Here is a 16,186-nt window from a genome sequence, read left to right as displayed (position 1 = left end):
CTGTCTTAGTCCTCTCAGAGGACAGCCAGGCTGGGCTCTTGTCTACAAGCACAACACATCATCAGTAACCGTGTTACTGGTGCCTGCCCATGGGATGGATCCCAAGTTGGGCTGCTCACTGGTTGGCCATTCCTTCAGTCTCTGCTCCAGTTTTGTCCCTGCATTTCTTTTAGACAGGAGCAATTTTGGGCTGAAAGTATTGTAGGCGGGTTGTTCTCTCCATTCCTCCACTGGGGGTCCTGTCTGACTACTGGAGGTGGTCTCTTCAGGTTCCATATCCCCACTCTTGGACATTTTTGCTAAGGTCAACCAAGTTAAGTCCTGGAAGCCTCCCTCATCCCAAGTCTCTGGGACTTCCTAGAGCTTCCCCCCATCCTCCTCCCCCAGCAGCTGCATATTTCCATTCATTCTTATGGCCCTCTGGGGCCTCTCTCCTATCTCTCCCCATAACTGATTCTTTCCCTCTATTCCCCTGACTCCCTTCCCATTCATCTCTTCCTCTCCTGCCTCCCATGACTATTTTGTTCCTCCTCCTAAGTGGGATTTAAGCATTTTCACTTGGGCCTTTCTTCTTGTTTAACTTCTTAGGGTCTGTGGGGTGTATCATGGGTATTCTGTGCATTTTGGCTAATATCCACTTATCAGTGAGCCTATACCACTTATGTCCTTTTGGGTCTGGCTTACAATCCCCTTTATCATATTAATTACTTAATTAAGTTCCAAAGATGTGATCTCACTCCAATGTCCAGGGTGCCCTTAAACTCCTGACAATACCACTTCCTAGTGTGGGGATTATAAGACATAGCCCAATACGTTTATCTTTTTTGTATTTTAGTTTTTGAGCTTCTGAAATAATAAAAGCCACAACTATATGATTTTTTCTATATTTCTTTTTTTTTGCATTCATCTCTTAAAATGCCCAAGTCATTGGATTACATCTATTACCCTTCATTGCTTAGTTGTTTTCCTTATCTTTTAAAAAGTTTATTAATCCTCACCCCTTGCTTGCAAATACATACTGCCTCCATAAATCTTTCTGGGTCATCTATTTAATGTGTGGGTTAAAAAAAGATAAGCAAGTGAAATCAAGAAATAGCTCAGCACTTATTTAAGGAGTTCCCGAGAAAGGACTATGCATTCCACAGAGAGACAGGCTCCGTAGACCAAAGTCCCTTGGGCTTAATAAAGTGGCTATAAGTTTTAATTGCAGAAAAATCTATGTATGGTAGATTTTAAAATGTAAAATTCCTAGGCAGGCCATTTCAATAGCTCCAAGGTTTCTAGTGAACAGGAATTAAATCTTGTACTTTTGTGAGTTTCCTGAGGAACAGATCTGGATTTGTACAGTCCTCTATCCAAGTATTTTCCCTCTTGACCTACCTTCTCCATGTTGTTCTAATGAGTCAACCAAGGCCGCCTAACTTATACAGGGAAAAGATGCATCCTATCAGTTTGGGAAATTGAAAGTCTAAGATTGTCTGGCCCTGTCTAGTAGACGTTGGTCAGGGACTTCGTGTTTGGGTCACAGCATCACAAATGACATCATGGCAGAAAGGCGTGTGAGGGACAGAGGTCACATGATGAGTGACAGGATGAATTAGACTAGGAGATCTCGCTCTTTTTATAACAACTTGCTTGCAGGGTAGAACTAACTAATCCATTCCTAGAGGGCCTAACATACACAATAATCCATTCCTGCCGGAGTTGCTCCTGTGATGTAATAAGCTCCACCTCTTGGAAGTTCCTCCCCTACTACACAGCTTGGGGTGGAAGCTCCCAGCACCCGGACCACTGGGAAATAAGGTATTTCTAAGCCACAATGCTCATCTTCAGTCCTTCACCTAGGTCCTCCTCATCTTTGTTTGCGCGAACTGATTTACCTGTCAGCGCTCTACCAGTATCTGGCTTCTCTCCCAAATTCTAGTTGCCTCCACGTGTTTTGCTTCATTTCAGTAGCTCAGACGTAGCTTTTATTTAAGGACTTTCTGAGACTGGATGGTGCAGTCCACCGAACCAATAGTGGTTTACTAATCTCAGGCTAACTTGCCAAGGTAAGTTTACCCTTAGGTAAAGTGATCATGAGAAGGTTGATGGAGAGACCTATGAGTGGTTCTAAAGATTTCATGGAAAGATAACCTTGGAGCTATGAGAAAAATGTGTATATATATATATATAAAATATGTATATTTTATGGATATTTATATAATATATGCACATTTTATATGTATTATATATTTATATATACATGTGTACATTTACACATATACAATATGGAAATATACAGATTTTAATCTAGTTCAGGGAACACATTCCTAGTGATGGAAACTTAATAACTAACTATAAAAAGCCCAGAAATTTCCTTCACATTATGGAGTCCATGCTGGAGCTGGAGCCATTATAAAAGTATGTTCAAACTTAGATGTAAAAGAGAGTGGGTGGGTGTGTGCAGCTGTGTGATTTATAGAGAACCATGGTAGAGAGAGGGGATAACTTGGGAGATTTATTGTTGGGAAAATGGCTCAAATGCTTGGAGAAGTGCAGGACCAGGGGAACTCCCAGAGAGCACAATTGAGCTAAATTTAGTAATTCAAAGGGCAGGGAGGGGGCTTCCCAAAGGTTATACTGCAGGCAGAGACTTTGCAGAAGTAAATTCTGTGGGATTGGGGAAGGTGAACCATTAGGGACTGTTTGAAACATATTGGCATTGAGATGTGGGTCCGTTCTTAGGTCTGGTTGTTTCAGGATTGTGCCTGTGTCCCTCTCCTCTCTTACTCTGCCTGTCCCCCATGCCTCGCCTCTGTGACCTTAGCTCTGTAAAGTACAGGGATGTGGCCACTGTGCTATGCTTGTCTCCCAGTGGAAGCCTCCTTTTGTGTGTTGTTTTCAATATAGTGAGCTATAAACGTTTGCTTAAAACGTGCTTCTATGCCAGACCCATTCTCTGGACTGTGAGCTGTTTATGCTGATGATCTATGACTGATAATCTTTTAAAAATATTTATTTGTGTGTGTGTGTGTGTGTGTGTGTGTGTGTGTCCAACAGTACATATACTTAAGGAAAGCAAAGGTATCCTGCTCTATCATTCTCTGCCTTATTCATTTGAGACAGTGTCTCTCACTGACTCTGAAGCTGACAGCCACCAAGGCTGACAGCCGTCAAGCTCCAACAATCCTCTTAGCTTAAGTGTTATACCTCTGAGGGGAGAGTTTCCCCCATTACAAGTGTTGCTGCTCTGAGGGGAAATCTCCAAGGTATGTCTTACCCTCTGAGGGTAAAGGCTTCCCCAGTGGAAGTATTACAGCTCTGAGGGGAGAAGTTCCCCCTATGTTTGTGTTACAGCATTGAGTGGAGAGGTATCCTGGTGATCTAGAGCCAAGGAATACCACAAAGTCACACCACACAACAAATTTCACACAAGAGGTTTATTGGGAAAGACACAGAGTGAGTTGCCTCTGCCTGGATGAGAAGCAGCAAGGAACCGAATAGGCTTATTGTATAGGTTTGCTTAAGAGAAGAGTTTCCCAGTGGAGATTTCCAGGGTGGGGATTGGTGAGATTTCCAGACAAGCCCAGGTACTGGTGGGTTTTTAAGCTCATGGATTGGTGGGATTTCAAGCTCAGGGATTGGTGGTTTTCATGCTCAAGGATTGGTGGACTTTCATGCTCAGGGAATATGTTTTCATGCTCAGGGATGGGTAGGTTTTCAAGCTCAGGGATTGGTGGGGTTTTTTTGTTTGTTTGTTTGTTTGTTTTTGTGCTCAGGAAATGATGGTTTTGGGGCTCTGGATTGGTGGTTTGGGGGCTCCGGATTGGTGGGGTTTGATAGGTTTTCAAATCTGGACGTAGGTTCTGACCTTTTACCCTATACTGTCTCTACACCTCAAAGGGAAAGGGGTTATAGCCCATATGTAGCACATCCATACCAGTTCTTTAGACATTTTTTAAAAATATGAATGATTTCTCTACTCTACACATTTGAGTTATAAGTGTCTTTTCCTTCCAACCATTTCCTCAGCCCTACAGACTGGTTATGTATACTTTTCTTCTAGTTATTTAATTGGAGTAAGGAAAATATATTTGATAAAAATGGTCCCCTCTATGATCTTTTTCCCCCTTTTGAGGCAGGGTCTCATGTAGCCTAGGCCTGTTTGGAACTTGCTATATAGCCAAGTATTGTGTGACTTTCCTAGGGAGACATGAATAAACATTTAGGACATTGACGAAGAGGGCAAAGAAATGAGTCTAGCCCAAGTCCAGCTTAGTGAACCAGTGCATTTATTGGGGGGTACTTCCAGAAGTATGGTGAGAGGTTGAAGAATGTCCCGGCAAGTCAAAGGAAGCCACATCATCTAAAAGCCCATCCCAGCCTGGGTGATGGTATGTGAAAGAAGCACCTCTGGGGCAGGTTGTGCAGCTTATAGTCAGTTCTCCTCAGACTCTCCTCTGGCCACCAATTGCCACAGAATATATAATCTTTGGAGCAGGAGCCCCAGGGGGAGGACTTGTGAACCTTGTAAGTTTCAGGAACTTCCTGAAACCTATGAGTTTTGTTTACTTCCTGAACCTATTAAGTTTCCTGAATCTTGAGCAGCCCCTCAGAGTGGGAAAATTTCAAGTTAACAGAAATTGTTATGCAGCACTAAAGGATGTCTTTGAGCTTCTGATACTTGCCCATGTGTCAAGAGGGCTGGCATTACAGGTATGCTTCACCATGCATTGCTAACATACCATATTCATCACCCAAAACAGGTGGCATGCTGTGTTAAAGATAGACTCTCTGTGTGTAGACTAGGTTGGCCTAGAACTCACAGAGATCTGCCTGCTTTTGCCTCCTGAGTGCTGGAATTAAACACGTGTTCTACTAAGCCCACTATATTTAAAACTTTTATTCTCTAAAGTTTTGGTCTGAAAATATTTACTTACAGAACTATTTTTATTTCATTTCTTATTCAGCTTTCTTTTCTTAATAATTTTCTAAAATAGATACTTTCTTGGGAAACAAATTCTATTATCTTAAAATTAGATAAAATAATATAATTATCTCTAATAAATGCATTTTCAGATTTTAGCTGGGGGTGGCAGCTACCATGACAGATAGAATTCTAAAATGGCTTTGTTACCTTTGCTCACTAGCATTGCTCCAGTACATCTAGTCCTTTACACAGCAATAGAGAACTTGGAGACATAGTTATGGTCAATCAGTAGACTATAATATGAGGTATCTTCACTAGGGTTTCAAGTCCTCTGATAAAGCGTCGTGACCAAAAGGAACTAGGAGAGGAAAAGGGTTTATTGCATTTTAGACTTCTAGTCATAGTCCATCCCTGAGGAAAGGTAGGTTCAAACATGAGGGGAGAGTGAGAGCAGTAGCTAAGGAGGATCTCTGCTTCCTGACTTGCTTTCACAGCTTGTTTAGCCTGTTTTCTTTCACCACCCAGGACCACCTGCCTAGGGGTGACACCGCCCATAGTGGTCTGGGGCCTCTATCAATCATCAATCAAGAAAATACATCATAGGCTTGTGCACAGGCCAGTTTGTTGGAGTAATTTTGTCAATCGAGTTTCCCTCTTTCAAAACTGATTCTAGCTTCTGTCAAATTGACATAAAACTTGCCACCATTTGGGGGGATTAGAGTAAGCCTAACCTACTCACATTCATATTAAGTCAGAGATTTTAGCAAAAGAAAGGTGTCACATGCCTGTTGGTCTCTGAATTTGGAAGAAACCAAGGCAAGGACCAGAGGGCAGCCTTTTGGAGTTGTTAGTGCCATGACAGCCTCAAAGGAAACAAACAGGCACCCTCAGGCCTCATCATGAGAACCTCGACTCTCTCAATTGTATGCCTGAGCCATAAATAAATTCTCTCAGGCTTTAGTTTGATCTTGGGAGTTCTGGTATAGGAAAAAGTCCTGGCAATTACAGGTCTTCAGACTATAAAAAAATTGGAAGGGTGTTTTTGTTTCTGTTTTTTTGTTTGTTTGTCAGACAGCAATAGAAAACTGATTTTCCTTGTTTCTGGAGTTTTACTGTACTCCCCAACACCACCCAGTGCATTGTATGATTGGTGGAACCATGAGAAAAGGTTTAGAAGGTTTTATTTTTATTTTCATTTTAATTAAAAACATTTCCACTTAGATTTCTATCCCCTCTGTTGGGAACAGTATTGTGGGTGGTACTATTGATAGAGTTCGCCCAGATAGTATTTTTTTCCTAATAGGACTTCTCCATCTAACACCCCCCCCCCAACCCCCAACAAAGAGCTTTCCATCCCAAATCTGTAGGAAGGCTGGCTTGAGAACCAGTTCTGGCCAGTGAGATATAAGCTGAATCTACAGGTGTAGTTTGATAGTGACTCTTCTTAACAAACAGGTAGTGCTTTGAGTGACAGTTGGTCTGCCTTTGTCTGTGGTGTGAAGGTAGCATTATCTTGTGAGAATGAAGAGGAGGCCAAAAGAGCCACAAGGGTGCTGATTAAGGACTTTAAAATGTCACTGTCTACATCTGCATTCCTTGTAGAGAACTGTATTTCTGTTTGTTTAAACTATGGTGTATTAATTATGTGACTTTTCTTTTAACCATTACAAACACCTGACATGGGCCAGAGAAATGGCTCACCAGCTTGCTCTGCAAGCCTGAAGACCTAAGTTGGATCTCCAGAACCCATATAAAGGTCAAAGGAGAGAAACAATTCCCCAAAGTTGTCCTCTGACTTCCACATGCAGGAGGAGGCATAGAGGACCACGCACATGTCATATACATAGACACACATGCCAGTAATAATAACACCTGATACCTATTACTTACTTTACTTATTAACAAGAAGTGACTTATTGAGCTTACAGTCTGGGAGACAGTTATAGTCAAAGTACAAATGGCTGAGCATACGATCCTTGGTGAGACTACTCCTTCCTTCCACGAGGCCACACCTCTTTAAAAGTACCCGCCACCTCCTAGTACAGCCACCCTGGGGACCACAATTTCAATCACAATGGACTTTTGAGGAATCACTTGAACCACACCCAAATCATATCTACAGTTAGTTTTTAATGAACTGTAGCTGACAGCATATCTGACTGACAGATAATTTAGGTTTTAAAAAATGGAAACAGATGAAAAACTTAAAACGGTAGGTCAGGAGGGAACTTGAGCACTCAGCTTCCTTAAACTAGAAGCATCAAACATAACAAACACTGAAGTCAATCAACTGCACATGTATCTTTGTCTACAGATCATGAGTTGACTGGGCTTGCAGTGGTGTGGAAAATGGAAAGAAACATTTAGGATATTTATGTGTGTTGGATTAATTTAATGGCTGTTAGGAAAACAAAATCCTACAGTGAAATGCAAACTTAAGCTAGACAGCTGATCTGTAATCAAAAAGGGGAGAAAGTATGTTGATTTTATTGAGGAAGGTCCTTCCCAAGTGTGTATGACCTTTGGCCCAAATGAATGGAATCCCATTCTTTGAAGTCTTGCAGGGCTGAAGAAGTGTTTGATAGTCCAAGTTAGGACAAGCAAAGGTGGGTGAGTGGTACTCTTAAGACTGATAAAACCAGAGCTTCCCATCACAAAGCCCTGATTGTGTGAGTTAAATACTGGGGGATTTGAAAGAGTGCAGGGTCTAGCAGGAGGGCGACAAGAATTCTTAGCCTCAAAGACTGTGTCTAGACAAGATCTTTAGCTGTGGTTACTAATGCAGAGAATCGACCAGAAGCAAACACACAGAATCTGCTGAATTTTTGAGAGGCACTTTATTGTGAAAGGTACCTTAAGCCTTGCCAACAATGGCACGCAATTACCCAACCCCAAAGAGAATCCTTGGCTATACAAACTTGCATCAATATGCAGGGGTTGCCGAAACTAGGAAATAACTTTCTCCTGAATACCTACATCAGACATAGGTGTTGAAAGAGATAAGTAAGGAATATTGTACCTTCCCTGAGGCCATGGGGAGAAAACAGGGAGCTTTTCATAGAAGTTAAACATTGAAAGACTGACCAATCCAGGTTCTCTACTGAGAGGGCAAAAAAGGAATGGTTTTTATTTTTACATTTTTCAATATTTTATATTTTGGAAGGAGGTAGCCTGATTCCTCCGAGAAACTTCCAAGTTTAGAAGATGCTGTCTCTGAGCCAGGTATAATGGTACATCCGTCCTGAGCCTGGAATCACGGAAGACCAGGAACCTGAGCTGTATAGTGAGATCTATCAATTAAATAAATAAAACAAAATTATATGAATATATAAAAATAAAGCCTGAAATTATTTCTGGACCATAAAAGAGGATTGAGCATAGAAGTAGAGATACTAGGCTTTGACTAGGTTATGGAAGTTACATGCAGCTTTGTGTCCACTTCTCTCAGGTGGAAGGGATTATGTCTCTATAAAGTTTGTATATAGGCTATGTATGGATTGCTAAAGGAGTGGCGTATACTTTTAGTTGGCTGTTAAAAGTACCAGAGTCAGCTTTCCATGTTTATATATTCTACCTTTGACCTGTGTTTCTTTCAGAGAGAGAGAGAGAGAGAGAGAGAGAGAGAGAGAGAGAGAGAGAGAGAAGTGAGCAGTGTGTTCAATAGCTACTTTTGTATCACAATGGGAAGTTGAGTAGTAGCAGTGAAAGACACATAGCCTGTCAAGCCAGTACTGTTTTTATCTGACCTATTATAGACAATATTTATGGCTTCACATCTAAAGAATCATCTGTAGAAACTAGTGTTAAATTCTTGTCGTCCTCAAATACTGCGAGGTGCAGCCTGAGTGTTGGTTGGAATCTGCAGAGGGCCCAGGAGATATGTGCTGCTGGCCATTTCCCTGTGACTCTTGATAGCTTATCTGACCTTCCATTAAACTGAAACTGAAACTAGTTCTGTGTGCGATTTACTATAGGGGCTTCAGAGAGGCAAGAGGTTGAAAAAGACTAAGAGGTCTCTGGAGGCTGTTGAGGGAGTCAGGGGTCATGGATGAGAAGATTTTACTGTGGTGAAAATGGTATCAATTCTGGAAAGGAGACCTGGGTCTTAATCAACCTTTCACTTACTATTTGAGACAGATGATTTTCTCTCTAGCACCGATATCCTGAACTACTCAGCTCTCAGTAGGTCGGGATTTAGTGATACATACCTGTCATAGCAGAACTTGGGAGGATAATGGAGTAAGATCACGGGTTAGAAGCTAACCTGGGCTGTGTAGAAATTCCAAGGTTAGCCTGAACTACACTGGGACACTCTACCCCCAACAACTAAAAAGCAACAGCTACAACAAAACCCTTCACCAATGCATGCCTGGAACATCTCCAAGTTAACGTTTGGGTGGCATAATCTTAAGACCATGAAGACAAATGTAGTTTCTTGATATTCTTTTCTTCTAGATTAGGGTTCCTCAATCCTGTTACCTGGAAACCTATCACAGATTATTAATAAGCACTGAAGCCACAGGTCCCACTCTGGGACTCTGAGCTGATCTTAGGGAGGAGATCTTTATAGGTGGTTCTGTATCTGGTCTTAGAGGCGTGGCTCATGTTCGTCTTCTCTATCTCCTGTTCAAGACTCGTGGACACTGTTCTCAGCATCTGGGAAACACACAAATAAGAGGAACAGGCAAAGTCAATAATTCCCAAAAAACCGAGCCGTCAGGGAGGCTGTATAAAAGCCAGAAGAAAGCCGATGAAACTGTCTCTGCAGTCTCCACCTCGGGATTCTGACGGCCTTCTTTGTGTTCGGCTACAGTTCTTTCTAAGCTGGTAAATAGACCAGCTAAGGAACACTTTTACCTTTGGCTGGGGATATTGCCCAGGCAACGGAGGGCTTCCCTGGCACGTCCACAGAATAAGATTGGGTATGGTGGTGCTTAACTGTAATTTCAGCAATCAGGAGGTAAAGGCAGGCTGGAGGGTCAGAAGTTCAAGGTCAGAGTCCAAGAGATGTCTGTGGAGGGGGATGGGGTAGTGGGGGTGGGAGTGACAGGGATGGATAGGTGCTTGCCTGTTGACATCAGACTGATCCTTGGAAACCCATAGGGGAAGGAGAGAAACAACTCCTAAAAGAAAGTTGTTCTCTGACCTCTAGACACTTGATAGGATACACACACACACACACACACACACACACACACACACACACACACACACTCTCTCTCTCTCTCTCTCTCTCCTTCTCCCTCTCTCTCTCTTTCTCTCTCTCTCTCATGCACACACATACACATGCATATATACACATACAGACACACATATATATACACACACACATACATACTCAAATATACTAAATATATATACATAAAATTTTAAGTTTGTCTTCAGCTACACAGCAAATTCAACATGACTGGGTCAGCTAACCTGGGATACAAACCAACCAACCAACAAACACAACAAAAAATGCCTCAGGTTGTTCTAGAGCTGGATCAGAAGTCAGAAATTTAGTGGCTTCTGACCTCCCCATCTGCAGGATGTGAGGTGAGGGCTGATGGTTAATTCAGTGAGGAATAAGTCACAGCTCTAAGACTATCATGAAAGGGCAGTTTGTGCTCCAGTATTAGGGAACTATGAAAGGGGAGCTATTAGCCAATGGAGTGGGCCTCAATTAGAAGTTATTTGGTAAAAATATTGCTCACCTGGCTTACCACCCCTCTGGAAAGGCTGTGCTCAAATGCCAAAGCTGTTTAATTATTTATTCTCTGTAATGCCTGGGGGCTCCTGACTTCACTCAGCCTTTTCACTCTAGGTCCTAGCCATAAGTACTAGTTAACAAGGGCAAATCTTTGTCCTCAAATGAGTCAGTTTATTATTAAAGGGTATATGATTTTAATTGTGTAAAGCTATTATTTGTATGTATGTATTTTAAATTTCATATGTACACACACACACACACACACACACACACACACACACACCAGCCACAATCTGCCCTTTGTTTAGTTACTATCTACTTTTAAACTCCAGTATCAATAGTTTAATTTACTTGTTTTTCTTTTGTTCATTTCTTCATTCAATACAGAATTTTGAACCAGCTGCATCCCTTAGGTAGCTTTGCCCAGAGCATGGGCAGTGACTAGGTCCAAGGTGCTGGAGAAATTGCACATGAGTTGGTCATAAGTAAGCAACTAGAGTACTAATGGATGCTGGGTGGGGCATGGTGGTGTACATCGTTAATCTCAGAACTCAGGAGGCAGAGGCAGGCAAATCTCTGTGAGTTCAAGGCCAGCCTGATCTACAGAGTGGGCTCCAAAGTAGCCAGGGCTACATATTAACCTGTCAAAAAAAATTAAAGAAAACCAATAAGGTGAAATACTACAAGGTAAGTGGATAGAAAGTGGATAGAATCTGGAGCTCGTACGGGTGTCAAGAAAGGCCACTGTGCTAAGGAAATATTTAACAGCATAGTTATACATAGCAGATTTCATTATGGCATTTTTATACATGTATATATTTTGGTCATATCCACTTCCACTACTCTCTCGTCTCTAGCATTCTGTAGAATGTCCTCCCACTTCCTACTTGGCTACCCCCTCTACTTACATGGTGTGTGTGTGTGTGTGTGTGTGTGTGTGTGTGTGTGTGCATGTGTCTGTGTGTGCATGCATGTGTGTCTCTGACCCGGTAAGTTTCGTTAGGATTGTTTCTAGGTATGTGGTTGGGAGTTTGGTTTTAAAAGCATGAGTGCCTGTTAAGGTAATATTTCAACAAATGTCTGAAGAAAGTGGGAGAAAAGTCATGGTAAGAACCAAGAGAGAGCATTATAGCCAGTGCTACCTGCTGTGGCAGGAGTATGCTGGGTGTGGTCTGGGAACACAGCAGCCAAGGTGGAGTGTGTGAAGAGGGTGGGAGGGGCTAGAGATGAGCCCTTAGGGAGCAAGCATCCATTTGCTCGATGGCTGCTAGTGAGGGCTTTGAAGATTCACTCCAAGATACACACACACACACACACACACACACACACACAGAGAGAGAGAGAGAGAGAGAGAGAGAGAGAGAGAGAGAGAGACACAGACAGATACAAACACAGACCATGCACACACACACACCGTGAAAGTAGAGGAGGGGAGTAAAAGGGGTTTGATGTTTTTTAATCCTAGGGTCTTCTGTAGGTAAAGAAATATGCAATTAAATACAAACTAAATGCTTACAAAATAATAGCAAATTCTAAGCAAGCCACGAAAGGGACATAGAAGCAGCAGCACGCTTTTACTAATGAAGTTTCCTCCATGTATTGCTTTTCCTCCCTTCATTAGTAAAAGATAAAAATCTCATTGATTGCTTCTTCGCATTATCTGGTAATGTTATTTTGTGTAGGAAGCATAAACACAATTCGATGTCTAATTTGTCTGCTTATAACTCGCCCTTTATTATTGATCAGACGGAACTACGTTAGCCAGTCCTGGTGTTTCAGGCCTGGGATCCCAGCACTTAGAAGTTAGGGAATGTATGATCATGATGTCTAGGCCTTGGCTACACCAGACCCCTATCAGAAAGAGAAACAAAACTAGAAAAAAAATTCCTTCAATTTTACAACTTAAAACTGTTTATTTTGTGAACAGTTTGGAGGATTGTGTTCAATCTGAGAAAACTCTTCTCAGATGTCTCTTTCATGTAAACTACACGATGACGTATAAGGCACGTGTGGCTGCACACGTTTGTGAATCTACTGCTAAAGATGCTGGTACAGGAAGATCACTGTGAATTTGAAGGCAGCCTGGACTTCATCCTAAGATTTTTGTCTCAAAAAAGAGAAACAAAACAAATAGCCAAACGAAATTCTGTAAAATTCCCACAGTGCGATTTTTTTTAATTCGTTTACAACCTGTTTCTTTCCTATCAGGTACATAGTCCTGGCCCGTTGAAGGCAAATTCCTGTATTGTGACCTCTGGCCTTAAGTTTGAATTTTACAAAGTAAGCTGGCACACAGGATGGTAGATACATTCCCAGAATTCATCTCTTCACCAGTGAAAGCGTCCTCTGGGGCAGTGTTTCTCAACCTGTGGGTCATGGCCCCCCTTGTGGCTTGAATGACTTTTCAACCTAAGACCATCCTACATATCAGATATTTACATTACAATTCATAAGAGTAGCAAAATTACAGTTATGAAGTAGCAACGAAAATAATTTTATGGTTGGGGGGCCACCACAGCCCGAGGCCCTACATATTAAAGAGTCCGCAGCATTAGGAAGGTTGAGACTCACTGCCTTAGAGGAACTGAGTCACAACCACTGACCCAAACTACGCGTTTGTTTGATTTAAATGCCTTCACTGGGCTCCAAAGTACACGTATTGGCTCTAGCACTTCAGGCGAGGGCCCAGTGGAGAGTCTATTGTGAAGAACTAAGGATACACACAGGGAGTAGAGAGTGTGGGGAGGCCGAAGGGCTTGCTCCAAAGGGAAAGTCAAACACAGATGGGATGCATTCTGCGAGTTCCAGGAAAACTGACTGTGTGAGCCACAGAGGCTACTGATGCATTTCCTGCTAAGTCATGCCCACCCACTTCATGTGCGTTTCCGTTGCTAATGATATCCAATTCAGCAGCTGTAGTGTGCTTTTCAGCTTTCAGTCCTGCTGGGAGTGTTTAGGGTTCAAATGTCACCAACAACACCTTCATTGCTTCTCTTCCCGCTTGGTGCTGTATGTCCAGACAGCTGTCCTTCACTCATGCTTACATTGGGAAGCTCCTGCTCGACCCTTCTTATTACTTACAACGTTTTTTTGGGGGGGTGGGTGGGAGGGGAGGGCACAACTTCGGCTTCCAGAACGAGGCAGGAGGAATTAAAATTTGAAGCCACCCTGCTTCAATAGATGTGTACATGCTCTCTGGCGCCTGGCAATATCACTTCGACTTGTTAAATATTCCCTTGCCCTGTGAAGAACTGTTTGACTCATCTCTTCAAGGTCTTTATTGCTTAATAACTTTGCCCCATGTATTTGGGAGTTAACATTATATCAGTGTCTTGAACCAGGAATTAGCAAACTTTGCTTGTAAAAGGGTCATGCAGTGCACAGCCAGGCTTGGTGGGCCAGATGGATTCTGTCAGAACTACATAGCAAGACTGTTGTGTGGCCGAAGTGGCCACAGTCAACTCTGTAAACAAATCGACAGGCTGTGTTCCAATAGAATTATATTTATACAAGCACACCCTGGACCACATTTGGCCCACAAGTTGTAGTTGGCTAAGCCCTGCTTTACAGTTGTCTCCTAGCTCTCTGTCTCAACCCTCACGTGCAGCACCCATAAGTCGGGAATCTCTGTATTCATAGCGATGAGCCTGATGTACCCCCCGATTACCACGGGACACTGCTGTAAGGGCCAAGTGGGATGTTAGTTATGGAAATCAGTCATCACGTTTAAAGCCGCATATACCTGCAAATTTCTCTTTCTCCCCTATGAAATAACAATGCATCTTACCTTTTCTCGTTCTCAAAATTCACATACAGGCAACCACAGGAGGAAATTATAATGACTTTTGCTATCATATCTATGACTTCGGGCCTTGGATTGAATATTGGCTCCCTATGGCATCTGAAATCTAGTAAATCCTGTGATAGCAGCGAGTCTTGTTAGCTTTTAGTTTGAAGAGAGGGGATAGCCTGCTACAGTCTTGAAAGGTCCTGAAAAGACAGATAGGAGATGTCAGGGCATTTACTGAGGTCTAGAGGAACTGCATAGAAGGAAACGTGTCTTTTACTGCATGGGCTTGGCGGGTGCTGGGTAAGAACCATGATATAGTGGCTTAGGATTGATGGACACGGTGTGGTAAGATGCTAAAGAGACGTTCAGAGAGAGTCTTGCAGTGTATCCTATCATTTAATAGTTGCTACCAAGGAGTCGATGGGTCCTCCATGAAGCTGCTGACCTGCAAAGTCCTTTGTGACTTTTGGCTTTATGGCCAAACTTCCTGAAATAGTAAAGCTACACGGAGAACACGTTGGAATAGTAAAGTCGTGTCCCAGGTAGTAAGCTGTGCAGAAGAAGAGTCAATGGCCTCACGCATGTGTGCAAACATGTAAATATGTGAACCCCTTCTCCTGCTTTTGTATTTTATGTATTCCCATAGCCCTCTATTTAGGTTTCTTCCTCTCCCTCATAGTCATAAATAGTTTTATAACATGTGCTTTACACCCATATAGTGATGTACACCCCCCTCGTGTGTGTGTGTGTGTGTGTGTGTGTGTGTGTGTGTATAAGTTTGAACCTAGGTTCTACATGGGAGAGAAAACATGTAACACTATTAGTCTTTTTGAGTCTGGCTTATTTTGCTTAGCATAAGAGTTTTAAATTCCATCTATATCCTGAAAATGTCATAATTTTACCTTTCGTTGCACCTGTGTATGCAATGCGTCTTTATCAATTCACCTGTTGTTGGACACCCAGGCTGGCTCCATTTCTCAATTATCTTGAGTAGTACAGCAGTAGATGTGGATCCTGAAACACGTCAGTGGTGTGTTGAGTTAAAGTCCTTTCAGTATGTTTCAGGACTGGTTCAGCTATATTGTATGGGAGTTCTGGTTTCAGTTTTTATTTGAGGAGCCTCCATATTGATTTCCATAGTGGTAGATCTGGGTTTGAGAATGCTACTTTATGAAAAAGAAATTGTTTTAAGACACAGTCTCATGGAGGCTGGGCTGGCACTGAACTTAGCTAAAAATTACCTTGACCTTTCCTGATCCTTTTGCCTTTACCTCCAAGAGTGCTGGGATTCAGGTAGGTGCCAAAAGGAGTGCTCAAAGATTGAATCCAGAGCTTCAGTCATGCTAGAAAGCATTATACCAACCAAAGTATGGCCACATCACTGAGAGTGTTACCTTCTTAATTTAATATAATAAGTATTCATGTAGGAAAAATAATATATACATAATAAATTAGAAGAAATATCACTGTCTTAATTACAAGGTGAAATTCCAAAGAAATAGACATGAAAGTCAGAAAATTCATAGACACAGGAAACTGATTTTTATTAAAAGTAAGAATTTCTAGGACTAGAGAGAAGGCTCAGCTGTGAGGAGCACATACCCAGTATACACACGGTGACAAACCAGTGTCTGTAACTCCAGTGCCAGGACATCTGATATCCTCTGTCTTCTTTTGGCGCTTCTCACACATGATACATATACAAGCATGAAGGCGAAAAACGCATATACCATTTTTAAAATTTAAAAAGAAAAATAGCAATGTCTTGTCTTAGAAAGGTATAGTAGACAAA

The 16,186-nt window shown here is 42.1% G+C and overlaps 1 long non-coding RNA gene across 4 annotated transcripts in view; it reads left to right on the top strand.

Annotated features, from left to right (window-relative positions):
• LOC134486426 (uncharacterized) overlaps positions 1–16,186 on the top strand; it is a 68,865-nt gene that overhangs the window by 19,679 nt on the left and 33,000 nt on the right. The window lies entirely within an intron of this gene.

This window comes from Rattus norvegicus, chromosome 3, assembly GCF_036323735.1.
Source record: "Rattus norvegicus strain BN/NHsdMcwi chromosome 3, GRCr8, whole genome shotgun sequence".
NCBI classification, from domain to species: Eukaryota; Metazoa; Chordata; class Mammalia; order Rodentia; family Muridae; genus Rattus; species Rattus norvegicus.
This window is presented reverse-complemented; position numbering and strand designations above follow the sequence as displayed.